Genomic DNA, 18170 nt, shown 5'->3' on the forward strand with positions numbered 1-18170 from the left:
TGGTGTTTAAGTGCCGTCGAGTCAGTTCTGACTCATTGCGACTCAGTACAGGGTTTCCGTGGAACAGCTGCTGGGTTTGAACCACCAGCCTCATGGTTAGTAATCCAGTGCTGATCCTACAGTGCAGGTAAGAATTCCATTATTGAGTACTAACTATCCAGGTTGCATCATTCCCTTAGGGATTTTAGGTAATGAAGTTTCACTGTATAATAAATGAGCCAACCTGGTGAAGGATTTTAGGATAAGCACTAGACTGCCAACTGCAAGGTCTGTGGTTCAAATTCATTGGTGGCTCTTTGGAAATTCTATACAGGGTTGCTATGAGTCAGCTTCAACTCGGTGGCACTTAAAAATAACAATGAAGGTGCCAACAAGTTGCCATCAAGTCAATTGTGACTTAGAGTGACCCATGTGTGAAAGAGTAGAATTATGCTCAATAGGTTTTCAAAGACTGTTTTCTCAGAAGGAGATCTCCAAGCTTTTCTTCTGAAGTACTTTGGGGTTAACTAGAACCACCAGCCTTTTGGTTGAAGTGAGGTATTAACTGTCTGCACCACTTATGAACTTCTACTGCATACTAACTAGATATTCACATTTAATAAAGAGGAAATGTGAGCTATAGGAATCAACTGAATATCTGTGAATCATAATTTTTTAACGAGTATTTCTTTTGATATTTTGATTCACTAAATTGAGAATATCTTTATATTCATAATGTCCAATATACTTTGAATTCTTTGTGGTGAAAACAGGAAGGTGTAAAGAAAAGAAAGACTAGAGGGAGGGAGGGAGGGAGGAAGACAGGAAAGAAAGGACTACTTTTCTCACCAGTAAAGTCCAATTTAATTCAAAATATTATGATTTGCTGATTAAAGTTCTTAGTCATCTTTTCTTTCTATAAATCCCATAATGCATAATATGTGATTTGAAACTTTCAGTTGCTTCATGAATGTCATTAAGTTCAATCCAACATAAATAAATATGAAAGTAGAAGCTTATATGTTACTTGGCAGTTGGACTGACTCTTCTTGAAAACAACCTAGCAGTACACAAACTGTTATTAGAATAAATGAGTCATTTTCTGTAAATAATCATTGTGTCTTTTATTCCCTATTATCAAGTACTGACTTATGATCATAGGTGATTCCTCAGGATTCCCCAAATGATATGATGCAGAATTCTGTCACTCTGAATATTATTTCACACCGCCTCCCAGTTTCTCTGCCATAGAACATAGGAATGTGAGGGTGTTCAAAATGTACATAGAAAAAAGGGAATGAAGATATAAATGAATTTTTCTGTGAAAAATTTGAAGCTTTCTTGTAATTCATGTGGTCATTGATTTTGAATATACAAAGAACTTCAAAAACTTCATGGAAAAATTGAATTTTTTGAGATAGTGGAACTTTCCTGTGAATGTTTTGAAAATGCCTCATACTTATGCTAGGTGTACCTCTATTACTTTCACTTTTTCTCTGTATTTCACTAACTTTATCCCTATCCCTAGACCTGTAACCAGGAGCCCTGGTGATACAACAATTAAGCAATGAACTGCTAATTGAAAAATTGGTGGATTGAGCCCATCAATGGCTTCTCTTCCTTAAAGATTGCTGTAGTTGCTATTGTTGTTAAGTATCTTTGACTAGGTTCTGACTCATAGTGACCCTATGTAAGGTTTCCAAGGAGTGGCTGGTGGGTTTGAACCACTATCTTGTACTGTAACTGATCTTACAGTCCATGCATTATCCTGAAGTGCCATCAAGAAAATCCTATCGAGCAGTTCTACTCTGTCTAGTCCACTACTCGCCTATGAGGTATGAATCTGGGAAAATTGAAAGTTGTCAAAAATGAAATGGAATGAATAAACATCCATATCTTAGGTATTAGTGTACTGAAGTGAACTGGTATTGGCCATTTTCAATCTGAAAAGCACGTGGTTTACTATGCCGGAAATGCCAATTTGAAGAGGAATGGTGTTGCATTCATTGTCAAAAGAACATATCCAGATCAGTCATATGGTAAAATGCTGTCTGTGATAAGATAATATGCATGCCCCTACAGTGAAGCCCAAGGAGCTCTGGTAGCGAGTGGTTATGAACAGGCTGCTAATCTAACTGTTAGCAGTTCAAAACTATCAGCTGTTCCACAGGAGAAAGATGAGGTGTTCTGCTCCTGTAAAGATTTACAGCCTCAGAAACCCTGTACAGGATCGCTATGAGTCGGAACCGACTCCACGGCACTTAACAACAACAGTTAATACCACTATTATTCAAATGTATACACAAACCACAAACCCCAGTTAGGATGAAATAGAAGAATTCGACCAATTTCTTCAATTTGAAATTGATCAAACATATAATCAAGATGTATTGATCATTACTACTTATTGGAATGCCAAGGTTGGGAGCAAAGAGGAAGGAGCAGTAGTTGGAAAATATGGCCTTGATGATAGAAATGATGCTGGAGATCGCATGATAGAATTCTGCAAAATCAATGATTTGTTCATTTCAAATACCTTCTTTAGACAGCATAAGAGATGATTATACACATGGACCTCACCAGATGGAATACATAGAAATCAAATTGACTACATCTGAGGAAAGAAATGTTGTAAAAGCTCTATATCACTAGTCAAAACAAGGCTAGGGACAGACTTTGGAACACACCATCAATTACTCATATGCAAATGCAAACTGAAGCTGCTGAAAATGAAAACAAGTCCATGAGAGCCAAAATATGACCATAAATATATCCCACCTGAATTTAGAGATCATCTGAAGAACAGATTTGATACATTAAACACTAAAGACTGAAGACCACATGAGTTTTGGGATGACACCAAGAACAGCATACATGAAGAAAGCAAAACGTCATTAAGAAGACAAGAAAGAAGGAAAAGGTCAAAAGTGATGCCAGAAGAGACATTGAAACTTTCTCTCCAGCGTAGTAATGCTAAAGCAAATGAAGAAATGAGGAGGTCCAAGAGCCGAACAGAGAATTACAAAGATAAGCTTGAGAAGATAAAGCCAAATATTATAACAAAATGTGCAAAGCTCTGGAATCAGAAAACCAAAAAGGAAGAACACACTCAGCATTTCTCAAGCTGGGGGAACTGAAGGAAAAAATACAAGCCTTGGTTTTCATTATTGAAAGATTATCTGGGCAAATTACTGAATGATGCAGAAAACATCAGGAAAAGATGAAAGGAATACACAGTCACAGTACCAAAAGGAAATGGTTGAGTAAACCATTTCAAGAGGTAGCATATGATCAAGAGCCATTGATATTGAAGGAGGAACTCCATGGTACATTGAAAGAATTGGCAAAGAACAAGGCACCAGGAATTGATGGAATAAAAACTGAAATCTTTCAAGAAAGTGAGGTGGCACAGGAGGCACTCACTCATCTCTGACAAGAAATTTGGAAGATAACTATCTTACCGATTGATTGGAAGAGATCTGTATTTGTGCCCATTCCCAAGAGAGGTGACCCAACAGAATGCGGAAATAATCAGACAATCTGTTTGATATCCCATGCAAGTAAAGTTTTGCTAAAGGTAATACAGAAACGGTTGCAAGAATACATTGACAGAGAACTTCCAGAAGTTCAAGCTGGGTTCAGAAGAGGCCATGGAAAGAGGTATATCATTGCTGATGTCCGATGGATCTTGGCTGAAAGCAGAGAATATCTGAGAGATGTTTACCTGTGCTTTATTGAGTACACAAAGGCTTTTGATTATGTGGATCATGACAAACTATGGACAACATTGCAAAGTATGAGTGTTCCAGAACACTTAATTGTGCTCATAAGGAATCTGTACCTGGACCAAGAGGCAGTTGTTCGAAAAGAACATGTGAACACAAATGGTTTAAAATTAAGAAAGTGTGCAATAGGGTTGTATTCTTTCACCATACTTATTCACCCGTATGCTGAGCAAATAATCTGAGAAGCTAGGTTCTATGAAGAAAAACGTGGCATCAGGATTGGAGGAAGACTCATTAACAACCTGCGATATGCAGATGATACAACCTTGCTTGCTGAAAGTGAAGAGGACTTTAAACGTTTACTGATGAAGCTCAAAGAGCACAGAGTTCAGTATGGATTGTTGTTGTTGTCAGGTGCCATCGAGTCGGAACCAACTCATAGCAACCCCATGCACAGCAGAACGAAACAATGTCCAATCCTGGGCCAACCTCACTACCGCTGCCACACTTGAGTCCATCAATGATGCCATCTGGCCAATCCATCTCGTTAGGGGTCTTCCCCTTTTTCTCTGACCCTCCACCCTACCTAGCATGACATCCTTCTCCAGCGACTGTTCTCTCCGGACAATGTGTCCAAAGTATGAGAGACGAAGCCTAACCATCTTGGCTTCCAAGGAGCATTCTGGTTGCACTTCTTCCAAAACAGTATGGATTACATCTCTATATAAAGAAAACAAAAATCCTCACCATTGAACCAATAAACAACATTCTTATAGACAGAGAAAAGATTGAAGTGTCAAGGACTTCGTTCTTCTTGGATCAACCATCAACACTAATGGAAGCAGCAGTCAAGAAATCAAATGACATATTGCATTAGGCAAATCTGCAGCACAAGACCTTTTTAATGTGTTGAAGAGCAAACATGTCAGCTTGAGGACAAGGTGCGCCTGACCCAAGCCATGGTATTTTCAACAATGTCATATGCATAAGAAAGGTGGACAGTAAATAAGAAATACCATTGATACATTTGAGTTATAGTGTTGGAGCCATGGGCTGCCAAAAGAACTAACAGATCCGTTTTGGAAGAAATGCAGCCAAAGTGTTCCTTGGAGACCAGGATGGCCAAAGTTCATCTCTCATACTTGGGACATATTGTCAGGAGGGACCAGTTGCTGAAGAAGGATATCATGTTTAGTAAGGTGGAGGGTCAGAGAAAAAGAGTAAGACCCCTAACGAGATGGATTGTCAAGTGTCAGCATCGAGGGACTCAAGTGTGGCAACAGTAGTGAGGTTGGCCCAGGATCAGGCAGTGTTTCGTTCTGCTGTGCTTAAAGTTGCTATAAGTCAGTACAGACTCGAAGACACCTAACAACAACAACTCTGTCTAGTGGAGTTGCTGTGAATTAGAATTGACTTGAAAGCACCTACCAACAAAAAAACACAATCCTTATCTTGGATCCCTAAAAGAACCATAGGGAACTCCTTCTGTGAATGATCATTTGGTGAAGGTTTAGACCTAGCAAAATAATTTGTCTCTTTAATTTCTCCAAGACAACACTTATTGTTAATTCCAACTCATAGAGACCCTGTATCAGATTTCTGAGGAGGAGATGATAAATTTAATACGCTGACTTGTGGTTCAAACCGACCTTGTGGTCCTATGCTTACCCTTCAGCACCATACCAGGACATCAACCCAGCACTAATTCAAAGCACTCACTGTCTATTGAAAAGTTCTTCAAGAGCCATGTATGTCATTGCCTTGTCCACAAAGCCTTTAGAGTTTTGTTTCCACAGTTTTCTTTCACTTTTTAGTGACAATTTCACATGTCCAAAGGAACTTTGATTTAATTTTGTGTATCTTGCAGTGAATGTAATATTTTAACTCTGTATTAAATGAATGCCAGTTGGGTTGAATTGAATTGTCAATCATTTATGAGTAACAATAAGAGTCTCTACACACCTTACAGTAAACTTTGCTTCCAAAGTAAAGTTTTTGTCTTCTGAGACATGTTTAGACTCTAAGGAGTATATTATTATTAGGAGTTTTCTAATACTGTCTTGAGAAGTCTATGGACAATGTTGATTAAGTCTGTGATGTTTGGTATGAAGGTGATATATGAAACTAGCTAGTCTCTTATTTATAATAAATCTATGCCTCTTGTGTACAGAAATTCCTATATATTCAAACTTAGCTCCTAACATAGTGATCAGCTTACACAATAGATTCAATGACTCAACAACCACAAAATAAACAAAATAAAAACATTATGTGATATAAGAGAGCAATTCTGAATTTAAATAGTTTTACTGTTAATGTTTATAATTTAAGAGAAAAGACTAATATAATTTTTAACTTTGGTCAAGTCTGATGATTTCTCTTAATTTTTTAAAGTTGACATCACCTTGTTTGGCATCATCTTTTGTGTGTCTTCATTTTAAAAATTACTCGGTGTAAAAAGCATGACTTTAATAAACATTTACCCATATTTCTCTTCTACCGCTGATCCTTCTTTTCCTAGTCTGTTTCTACCCACTCTGAACTCTTAGAGAACTTATTTGACTCCATATATATATTGTTAAGTGCCGTTGAGCAGGTTCTGACTCAGCAATGCTAGATAGTGTTTTCTAGGAGTAGCTAATTGGTTTGAACCACCAATTTGTGCTTAGCAGTCCAGTGCTTATCCTAAGTGTCACATCAGCACTTCTCCTCACATTAAGCCTTGTCTTTTCTGTTACTTTTTAAATATATTTTTGTTGTATGTAATAAATTCAAAATGTAAAAGCTATAGTTTATGTGTACATTTGCTCAGTAGATGCATAATTTGAAGTTAAAAATAAAATCAGTGTTTGTAGGTAATAACCTTACAGAGCATCTAGCCCATCTTCAAGATGACAGGATTAATGACAAGAGAGTTTAATGATGTTCATTCCACTAGTTATGGGGGAAAAAAACAACATATTTCTACCAGATGATCTACGCAAAAAGAAATATTTTGTTGTGGTCAACTGTTTTTTTGTTTTTTTTTAATTCTCAATTTTGAAGTGTCATAAAATACATTTTAATCAATTAACTGATTTAAATTATGGAATATATTTTTTGTTTCTAGAACCTCACAAATAACATAGTATATTATCTTTAGGTTCAAAATGATAGGCATATAAGTAAAATTATTTAAAATTAACTCCTTAGCTATTTCATTTAGTCTTTCCAAGTACAAGTATACTCTTATTATTCTCGAGAGGAGGTTACATACATTCTTGGTCTACCTTAACATGTTTCCTTGTTCCTGAATCCTTCTCTAGGGAAGGAGAGGGTAGCCTAGATGTTGTTGATGTTGTTAAGTGCTGTCCAGTTTGTTCCGACGCATAGTGACCCTGTATAGGGTTTCCAAAGAGCAGCTGGTGAGCTTGAACCACCAACCTTGCAGTTCCAACATTCCTTGGATATCTTAAATAAAAAAGGAAACACTATTTTGCACTTACTTTGCATCATGTTAACTTGTAATGAAGGTTAATGTGAAATGGTAACCATTCCGAATTCAACTGCAGAATACAGTTGCCCATACTCCATATGAGACATATGAGATATTATTATGCAATACCAAAAACTTAAATAGCTTCAGGATAATCCTGTATAGTAAGTCATACTTTAAGGCAAGAGGAGGTAATGGGGATTTTGGTATGTCAAGAGAACAAATTCCTTCAAAGTATTCCAAAATGACTTAATTTAAATTTGGATCCAAGGACAGCCAGTATTCTCTCTCTGAGACTAAGGCATTATACTGTAAAGCAAAATAGTGATAAAATAGGTTTGTTTTATTTTTAATGAATTTAACAACATCTGCTCTATAGCTGAGCTAATTAACTTGGAGAGTTCCTTAATATTTTTGAGATTCTAGGCAACTTTCAGGTAGTTCTAAAGTGCATGAAAAAGTTTACTTCTTAAATACTAATGTGCTGATACATTTATTTTTCATAGATATACATAGTTTGTAACAATCTAAATATTTTCTTATATTTAATTAAGTAATAAAAATAGTAATTGGTAAAACAAGTAGCAATTATGTGTTATAATATTACAGTATTATTTTGATGCTATTTTAATGACACATGTTGTTGTTGTTGTTAAGTGCCGTCGAGTTGGTCCCAACCCATAGCCACCCTGTATAGGGTTTCCGAGGAGCAGCTGGTGAGCTTGAACCGCTGACTTCGCAGTTAAAACGGCTTTGCAGTCTGGCGCGTTAACCCACAGCGCCACACCAGGACTCCAATGACACATGTAGCCATATTTTAAAAAACAACAAAAAACTAACACACATACAATAGAATTTTTGTTTCGAGAAGCCCATAGTAAACTATCTCTAGGCTAGATATATAACTAAAATTATTTAAAATCAACTCCTTAGCTTTTCCATCTGTCTTTTCAAGTATCTTATTATTATTCCAGACAGAAGGTTACTTGCCGTCTAATATATTTCCTTCCTCCAGAACTCTTTTCCAGTAGCGTAGTGGTTACAAATCGGGCTGCGAACCTTAAGGTCAGCTGTTCGAAACTACCAGTTGTGCCGCGTGAGAAAGATGAGGCTTTCTACTCCCGTAAGGATTTACACCCTCGGAAACCCTGTACAGGGTCGCTATGGGTCGGAACCGACTCGAAGGCACTTAACAACAACAACAAGTATTATGAAGGTGCATCAAAAATTATCTGCACCCTAGCTGTAGAATTTATTTTAATCAACTTTTAGAAAAGACAAATACATCATTTTTGACACAATTTCCTTGCTTTTCAATACACTTTGTCGCTTTTGTATTCCCTTATTAAACAATGTTTTGGGCTGAGTTGCCAGCCATGAATGCACCATTGTCTTCACTTCTTCATCATACTCGAAATGCTAATTTCAGGTGACCCAACAGGTGAAAGTCTGATGGAACAAGATCAAGACTATAGAGGAGGTGCTTTAATACTTCAAAAGGAAGCTTTTGCAGAGTGTAAACTGTGGGCAGAGGTGTATGGACATGTATTGTCATTGCAAGATCACAAAGCCCTTGGATAGCAGTCTTCTATGTTTAATCTGAAGTCTAGGCTTCAGCTATTCAGTGAGCATCTCATTATAATGAGCACTGTTGATCTGAACCTTTTTCCTGATAGTGTTTCAAGACTGGCCCTTGAGAATCCCAGAAATCTGTAAGCATCAATTTTCTACCTGATGGTAGACTTTTGAACTTTTTCTTGGTCAGTGATTGAGGATGTTTTCATTCCAAACTCTGCTGTTTACATGCAGGTTTATTGTGATGAATCCATATCTTGTCATCAGTAATGATTGTTGTTGTTTTTTAAAGAAATGTTTACCTTCTTTCGAATATCCATCCTAATTTTGCTTGCAGATATCCAAATGATCTGTTTATGCTCTTCTGTGTGTTGTTTTAGTTGTTACTCATCTCACACAAACTTTTTGAAAACCAAGTCTATTAGGTATTATTTCATAGGTATAGCCTTATGATTTGCAAATAATTTGCCACATAATCCACTGTCACTTGTCCATTTGAGAGAATCAGTTCATGTGCACACTCAATGTTGTCATCAGCAGTGGACATAGACATGAACGGGCATCTTAATATAATTGGTGTGCGTGTGATTTTTTCTCATCTTGGCATTATGTACTTTTAGGTTTCCTTTTACATCTAAGTCTCAGTGTATAAAGTAATAGTTATATTGGTATAATTCTTATTTCTCAAATAATTGGTGATATAGATATAGATATTTTCTAGTCAGATGGGATCTAATACTTTTATTTGTAAAATAATGAGTGATGTAGACAGTTGGAAGAGTACATTTTCATGTCAGAAAAATTAAAAGGTTAAATTGTTGTTAAGTGCCATCGTGTTGTTCCTAGATCATAATGAATAGGTTTTCTAAGCAGTGGTTGGTGTGTTTGAACTGCCAGTCTTGTGATTTGCAGTCCAGTGCTGATCCTGAAGGAGTCAAGAGTTAAATTTTGTTGTTGCTAAATGCCATCGAGTTGGTACTGACTCACAGTGTCCCTGAACATGGTTTCTGAGAAGCGGCTGGTGAGAACCTTCCAGTTTAAAGCGACCTTGCAGACTAGTGTGCTAACCTACAGTGACACACCAGGACTTCATTGAATATATTGAAGCAATGTTGCTGTTGTTAAGAACTGTAGAGTTGTTTCTGACCTATAATGACCCTGTATAGGGTTTTCGAGGAGCAGCTGATGAGCTTGAACCACCAACCTTGCAGTTCAAAATGGCTTTGCAGTCCAGCACATTCATCCACGGTGCCACACTAGGACTCAAAGGGTTAAATTGTTATGCTGTTAAGTGCCGATCAGCCAATTCTGACCCATAGTGACCTTGTATAGGGGTTCCCAGGAGCAGCTGGTGAGCTTGCACTATTACTTACTGACCTTGCAGTTCAAATGACTTTGCAGTCTTATGCATTTGCCCACCGCACCAAACCGGGACTCCAGAAGGTTAAATGCTGGTGGTGGTCATAAGGATCCTGTACAGGGTTTCCAAGGCTGTAAATCTGTATGGGAGCAGAAAGCCTCATCTTTCTTGTGCGGAACAGCTGGTAGTTTCGAACTGCTGACCTTGTGGTTCGCAGCCCAATTTGTAGCTATGCTACCAGAGCTCCTTAAAGGGTTAAAGGTTTAAATAGAGATGTGTAAAAGAAAGAATGCAATTGAAATTCAATTGTTCTTATCTGTCTTACACTCAGACAACTGAGGTAGAGTTCAACAGTAAAGTCACATTCGCATTGTTGTTAATTATGTTTTATTTTGTTATAATAAAAAAGGAATACAGTTATGCATAGGAATAGAATTAGACCACATTCCTGACTATAAAATTTTCAATTTAATTTAGTCAAATGAACTTAAATTTGATTAATATAAATGACAAAACCAATTATTAAAACACTTTTTTCTTGTCATGGAAAAAAAAAAGTAGTTTGTAATTTTGTTATGTGTAGTAGAAACTTTAAATTCCTGGTGTAGTACTGTAGGATCTGCACCAGACTGCGAACCACAAGGTTGGCGGTTCAAGTACACCACTGCTATTTGCAACCAACTTGATGACATTTAACAACAACAACAACAACAACATACCATTTAGAGGGAAATGGTTTGGGGAGCTCAAAATGGAGTTTTGGAACGTGTTTTTGTTATGTGTTTGTTTTTTTGCTTTACTTCTATTTGCTTCTATGGAAGCTATTTGGAGGAATTTTCAGACTTTATTCAAAATAAGGAAGTCAATGAGGAAATCATTACAAAAACTATAAAGTTTTTAAACTTTTTCTGTTGGCATTTAACTTAGTACAAAATAAATTAAAGAGTAAAAATTTTGCTTCTCACGTGACACAAAAAATGATGTTTTTTGAAAATATTTATAAAATATTAATGTATGTAGATTGTTCAGTTTTTGAAAATAAAGTCCCAGCTCTTATCAGATTTTCATAGGATTCAATGATCCCCTGAAAAAGTTAAGAATAAACTACATGGTTTATTGTTTAATGTATTTTGAAGAGCCAGAGTTAGCTTTATATATATTTAACTATGATATCTTTGAAAACTTCCTCATACAAATATAAATATATATTTCAAGTGATACATTTATATATGTAAAGGACGTAATTAAACCACATATTGTAAAAAATAAAATATTATAGAATATATAATCTTATGTAATTTAATTAAATAATGCATCCAAGGTTGAATTAATTAACTGGTGGGACATGATTTAGAAAAGCTAGAATAGCTTAATTCTCTGGAAAAATTAAATAAAATGGAGTTGTTATATCATTGTCACATTAGATCTTAGCATTCCATTGTAAATGATTATAAAATCATAAAACTGTAGATAAAGGTCAGTTTACTATTTAAATGACTTTCAATTCTTACTTATGAATAAATAGGTTCATTAAAGTACATTGTAGGTGCAGTTTACATAATATAAAAAGACAGTCACTTGTCACATACTCAATGAAAAGGCATGTCTCACATGAACATATTTTGGAAAAGTTTTTAAATTGCATTTTTAAAACAACAAAGTATTTATGCTTTTAATATGTCATTGTTATTTGACATGCTAACTGGTATGTTCATTTAATCTATCAATTACAGATCCTAAACATATTTGTTTCAGGTATGATGGCTTCTTTTATAATAATCTTTATGCTTTTTAAAAAGTGAGAAAACCACAGTTATGAGAATATGATATCTCACAACCACAATTATGGTAGATGCTAATACTGAAATAGATTTGTCTTCACCAAAGGATTTTATTTCAATGACTTTGTTATAGGAATCCTGGTGCAGCACTGTAGGATAAGCACTGGATTACTAACTGCAAAGTGGGTGGTTCCAAACGACCACCCACACCTTGGAAACTATACAGAGTCATATGAGTCGGAACCAACTGGACAGTATTTAATAACAACCACACAGCTTTATTATAATGCCTCCTGTGAGAAAGGTTTAATAACTGGGATAATGAATGCATCTCTAGTAAAAGTTTCACAGCAAAATTTGCTTTGCTTTATTAGAATGGAAGTTCAGTCTCACTAGAGCTGGCTGACCCTTTCTGTGCATTCAGAGATTTTCTAGATTAGAATTTCTTATAATTTGGAAGGCTACACTACAAATTAGTGGTTATGAATCAGGCTGTGAACTGCAAGGTCAGCAGTTCGAAACTACCAGCTGCTCCACGGGAGAAAGATGAGGTGTTCTGCTCCCATAAAGATTAACAGGTTCGGAAAACCTGTGCAGAGTCACTATGAGTCGGAACCGACTCCACGGCACATAACAACAACATGACAAAAGGAGTCCTGGTGTAGCACCATGGGATAAAGCACTGGGCCACAAAGTCAGTTTGAACCACAAGGACAGCAGTTCAAATTCACCTTGGAAACCCTACACAGTATTGCTATGAGTCAGAACTGACTCCATGGCACTTAACAACAACACTACAATAGCTCAAAAAACTGCTTTCTCTATTTTTGCCTTGGAAAACATACTATAACATTGAAAAACCTGTCTTACAAAAAGCAAATGCATTCGCTTCTAATTGGGTATGTATCAACTCAATGAGTAAAATATTTAGGATAAAGAGAAATTGTGCAGCATCTCTGACTTTTAAGGAATTATTACTTCTGCTTTTAATGTCTAAAGTATTACAAAATAAGTTGAGCGTGGGGTGGGATAGTGGTGTACTTGACGCTTTCCTTCACAGAGTACTTGAGAAGATGAACTGATCTGATGTTTGTGAAATACCAAGCAACATTTCCTGAAGAATGTTGGAATGCAGAGATGATGCCCTTTCCTTAGCTCACTTCCCTAATAATACTGGCTGAATCCTTATTATTTCCTTTCTTGCTTTGGATTTTACCATCTTTTAAAATTGTGGTACTCAGCCTTATTGCTGGAGGACCTAAAAGCATAGAGAATGTGTGGTAGGAGAGGGATGTAGTTTGAACAAATTCTGAATTCTAATGAGATTATTACCATTCCAGTGGGCATCCAGTTTGTGATATGATATCAGAGGTCTCAGGAAGGTGACCCCTATTCCAAAATAACTCGGACTTTCATTACTCATTAATCCTGGAGTATAATTACTGATGATTTCCCACTTACCAGTGATACATGATTGAACGCAGACCCTGGAGTTAGGCGCACTTGAGTTTCTAATAAGTCTAACAAGGCTAACCTTCATAACAGATCTTTTCAGATTCAGTGGATGATTATCAGCAGTAGGGAAGGTGGACTTTTCTTTGCTTATGTAATTTCATTCTAACCCATGGGCATTAGATAGAGCGCTGCTAGGTTTAGTAAATAATAATACAGACTTTCCCCTAAAAGTTAAATTCTAAGCAACAAATAATTTTGATATCAGTATGTCCCATAATTCATGTTTGCATACTTACCTGAAATTTAAATTTGATTGCCCTTTCCATATTTTTTCATTGGAATATCTATTTAGAGAGCATTTTCCACAAACTCTGTTTTCTCCCCATTTCTCCATATGTGTCTAACTTTCATTAAATAAGAAAAGTAGGACTGGATGGAAACTAGATTGTTGTAGTGAAGCATCAAGAGAATACATGTAATTTAATATAATTCTATTGTTTACCAAGTTAATGGAGATTGGATAGGTACATTTTCCCCCCTATAAGCATTGTTGTTGTGTGTTGTCAAGTCAGTTCAATTCACAGCAACATTTTATAGGGTTTCCTAGAGTGTCTGCTGGGTTTGAACTGTTGCTCTTGTGTTTACAGTCCAGTGTTTATCCTATAGTGTCATGCTGTTGTTGTTAAGTGCCGAGAGAGTGTTCTGACCCGCAGGACTCTGCAAAGGGTTTCCAAGGAGGTGGTTGGTGAGTTTGAACCACCAACCTTGTGATTAGCAGTCCAATGCTTATTAGCACCACACCAGGACCCTTAAACATTAGTATCATGTAAATTTACTATTATTAGGCTGTGTTCCCTTGTGTGAGTAAGCAAAGTAGTTAACAAATGATGTTTAATGAATAGTAGTCAGTTGATAACATCAATATAATTTAGTGGATTAAAAATGTGTTACAATGTGAGGCTATGTTACCTGGGTGTGTTCTCTGGCATTGTAGGTGGTCTTTGCATTAGTTACAATAGAGTCCCAGTGTGGTACTATGGGCTAATGTGTCTGACTGCAAAGTCATTTGAACTGCAAGGTTCAAGCTCACCAGTTGCTCCTTGGAAACCTACACAGAGTCGCTATAGGTCGGAATTGACTCTATGGCACTTAAAAACATTCTTTTTCAAAAATTAAATTGGGAGGAAAAATTTCAGAAAATGAACATTATGGTTAAAGGAATTTCACCTTGAGTTCATGGAAAGCATTGCTTGCTTTTCGCATGATCTGTTGGTACCATTACTTATAAAATCTTTACAGTTTTTAAAGCATCAATTGACATAATAATATAACCCTTGTACACACATTTGCTGTGCCTGTGTTAGCCTCAGACTTGTGTAAGTATGTTATACCCACTCCCTCACACATATCAGAGTTCCATTCTGTTTTGCAGCCAGATCTCTTCCTTTTGACTATCTCAATCACCCCAACTAAGCAACTCCCACACATTCCAGTTTTGCTCATTTTCTCACCAGAGCGGAAACCTCCTGCTCAGTCTTCTCTCCCAGGTTCATCAGCTCCAAGTTTCCTCCTATTCTCACAGACTTGTACAAGAAATCACAGATCTGGAAACTTTCAAAGTGTCATCCATCAAGTTGCATACATGTTTGTCCACATAGTTATATACAATGAGTATTTATATTTAACAAGAAAATTTGTTGTGCAAACTTAGCCACATTTCTCCTATTTTATGTGCAAGGACAGAACACATGAAGAGAAGATTGTTTTTAAAATTACTAGTTTTCTAAGGTTGCTTTGACTGAGTACCACAAAACTGGGTGACTTAAAATAACAGAAATTTATACTTTCATATTTGTGGAGACTAGAAATCCAGCTATGGAGGCTAGAGATTAGCCTCAGAAGTTCATCTTTGCTACCTCTAGGTTCTGTGGCATCATAGTCCCAGTTTCTGCTTTCATCTTCACATGACTGTCTTTCCAGGGTGCCTTTGTCTCTTCTGTTTATTTTATCAGAACACAGTCATATTGGATTAGGACTACCCCTGTAGTATGACCAAATATCAGTTTAAGCAGTTATATCTACAAAGACCCTAATACTTATAATGGCATACTAGGTCTCTCCTAAATATTGTTGCTGTTGTTCAGTGCTGTTGAGTTGGTTCCAACTCATAGCAACCCATCCTGTGTAGGGTTTCCAAGGAGCAGCTTTTGGGTTTGAACTGCTGACCTTGTTGTTTACAGTCCAGTGCTAATCCTACAGCACCATTCCTAAATATTAGTATCATTTAAAATTAGTAGTAGACTGTGTTTCACTTCATGATTAACCACATTCACAGGGACCATGGGTTGTGATTACAACGTATCTATTGTGAAGCACAAATCAATCCATAGCAGTCACTGACAAGTTATGTAAGTTTCTTACTGCTATAATAACAAAATGCACAAAGCAGACAGCTTTTCACAGCAGAAACATATTGTTTCACAATCCTGGAGATTTAAGAGGTTGAGGTCAGGGTGTCAACTGTGATCATTGCTTTTGAGTATTTGAGGAAGAATGTGTTCCATGCCTCATTTCTAGTTTCTAGTAGCTCCAGATCTTTTTTACTGGAGATGACAGGTTCATATGTCATCTTTCTTCTGTATGTTCTCCTCTTTTAATAAGTGCAGCTTTCAGATGGTGGTGGTGGTGGTTATGTGCCGTAGAGTTGGTTCTGAATCATAGCGCCCCTGTACAGGGTTTCTGAGGCTATAAATCTTCATGGGAGCAGAAAACGTCATCTTTCTCCTGCAGAAGAGCTGGTAGTTTCGAACTGCTGACCTTGCAGTTTGCAGCCCAATTCGTAACCGTTAAGCTACCAGAGCTCCTTTCAGATGGAATTAGAACCAATCATACTTGATGTGACTTTGTGTTACCTTGACTGACAAAAACACTATAGACTCTATCTTCAGGCAAGGTCATGTTGACTAGTATGAAGGATTAGGACTTCAGCATGTCTTTTTGGAAGGACATGTTTAATTTATCATATAAATATAGAGCCTTTATTCAGTTATTCTCTTCAGAGATTCAGGCTTTACCTCTAAGCTACTGGATCATTATTGTCATAAAAGAGTCCCTGCATGGCAAAAATGATTAATGTGTTCAACTACTAACACTACGATTAAAAGTTTGAACCTACCAAGAGGAACCTTGGAAGCCATCTTAAACTATGTAAAGTACAGTTCTACTCTGACATACATGGGGTACACAGGTACAAATCAATGGATTGCAACAATGAATGGTGTTTTAGTGAGAACATAAAGCACCTAACTGAATTGCTTATATGAGCTTTCAAAATACACTTATTACTAGCCTCCTGCCCACATTCATTAACATGAAGTGGGTGTGTGATAGACAATTTATTAGGAGAAACAGCATTGCTTGGGGCTAAAAACTCCATTCTTTGTCAGGTCTCTGCTTAATGTGCTTTTTGACACTGACAAATGTAACTTTTCTTTTCCTGGACATTCTTCTTCATCATACATTATTGTTCTATTATTATATGATTCCTTTGTTTGAGTTGGACTCATTAATAAACGTGTACTATAACTCAATAAATATTTTCAAATGAATAAATGCATAAGTAAATTGTAGTGGACAGTGCTGTTGTTATTTTACAACTGTTTAATGACATATTTGAGAGTCTGTGGAGTTTTAAAAATAAACCAGGGAATATTTTAAAGTAATTTGGTTAAAAGTATTGTTCTAAGTTAGATTTTTACACAATTGCACAATATTTTTCACTCTGACACTTTTTACTGTGCCTGCCGTTATTTAACCTCCTTAAACACCTTTCCTTCTCTGTATTTCCCTTCTCAGAGTAGTTTGTATGTTGTAAAAGTTTTATAATCTCATCTCCACAATAAAGTTAAAATTTCTCTGTATGACATCTAAGTGATTTCACAGTCTTCCTGCTTTCCAATGTATTAGTATAAACTCAGATTACCACTCCATATTCTGGCTTCTGTTCCTTCCCAACCCAAGTGTGACACCATTCCCTTGTAATTCAATCACATTAGAGCTCCATGCCAGAGTAGTTCATGAACATTCTTATGTAATGGAAGTTAATAAGGTCCATAAGCACAGGCTTTGGAACAAAGTAGTCAAGCACAGATATATCATTTTATAAAGTCGAAAAATAAGCTCTATATGCCTCACTTGTATTACCTATCATTAGGGCAACAATGCAGCATAAGAGTCTTTTTTTTTTTTTTTTCCCTGCCCTGTGCTCCACCTTTCTATCCCTCCCTTCACCCCACCCCACCCCCACATCCCAGCAATCAACAAAGAATTCCCCCCACACCCCTTTAGTATGGGTTTTTTCCCTTAGTCTTTTGCAGTAGTGGTCCTATACAGTATTTCTCCTTTTTTGACTGACTAATTTCACTCAATATAATGTCCTCAAGGTTCATCCATGTTATGCGGTGGCTTGCAGCTTCCTTGTTATTCTTCAAGGTAGCATAATATTCCACTGTGTGTATGTACCACATTATTTATCCATTCTTCAGTTGATGGGCACTTAGGCTGTCTCCATCTTTTTGCTATTGTAAATTGTGCTGCTATGAACATTGATGTGCATATATCTACTTGTGTCATGGTTCATATTTCTTGTGGGTAAATTCCAAGCAGAGGAATTGCTGGATCATAAGGTATTTCTATTTTCAACCTTCTGAGGAAGCACCATATTGCTTTCCAGAGAGGTTGGACCATTTTACAATCCCACCAGCAATGCAGGAGTGTCCCAGTCTCTCCACATCCTCACCAGCATTTATTGTCCTCTAATT

The sequence above is a fragment of the Chrysochloris asiatica genome, unplaced genomic scaffold (assembly GCF_000296735.1).
Source record: "Chrysochloris asiatica unplaced genomic scaffold, ChrAsi1.0 scaffold00091, whole genome shotgun sequence".
NCBI lineage: Eukaryota > Metazoa > Chordata > Mammalia > Afrosoricida > Chrysochloridae > Chrysochloris > Chrysochloris asiatica.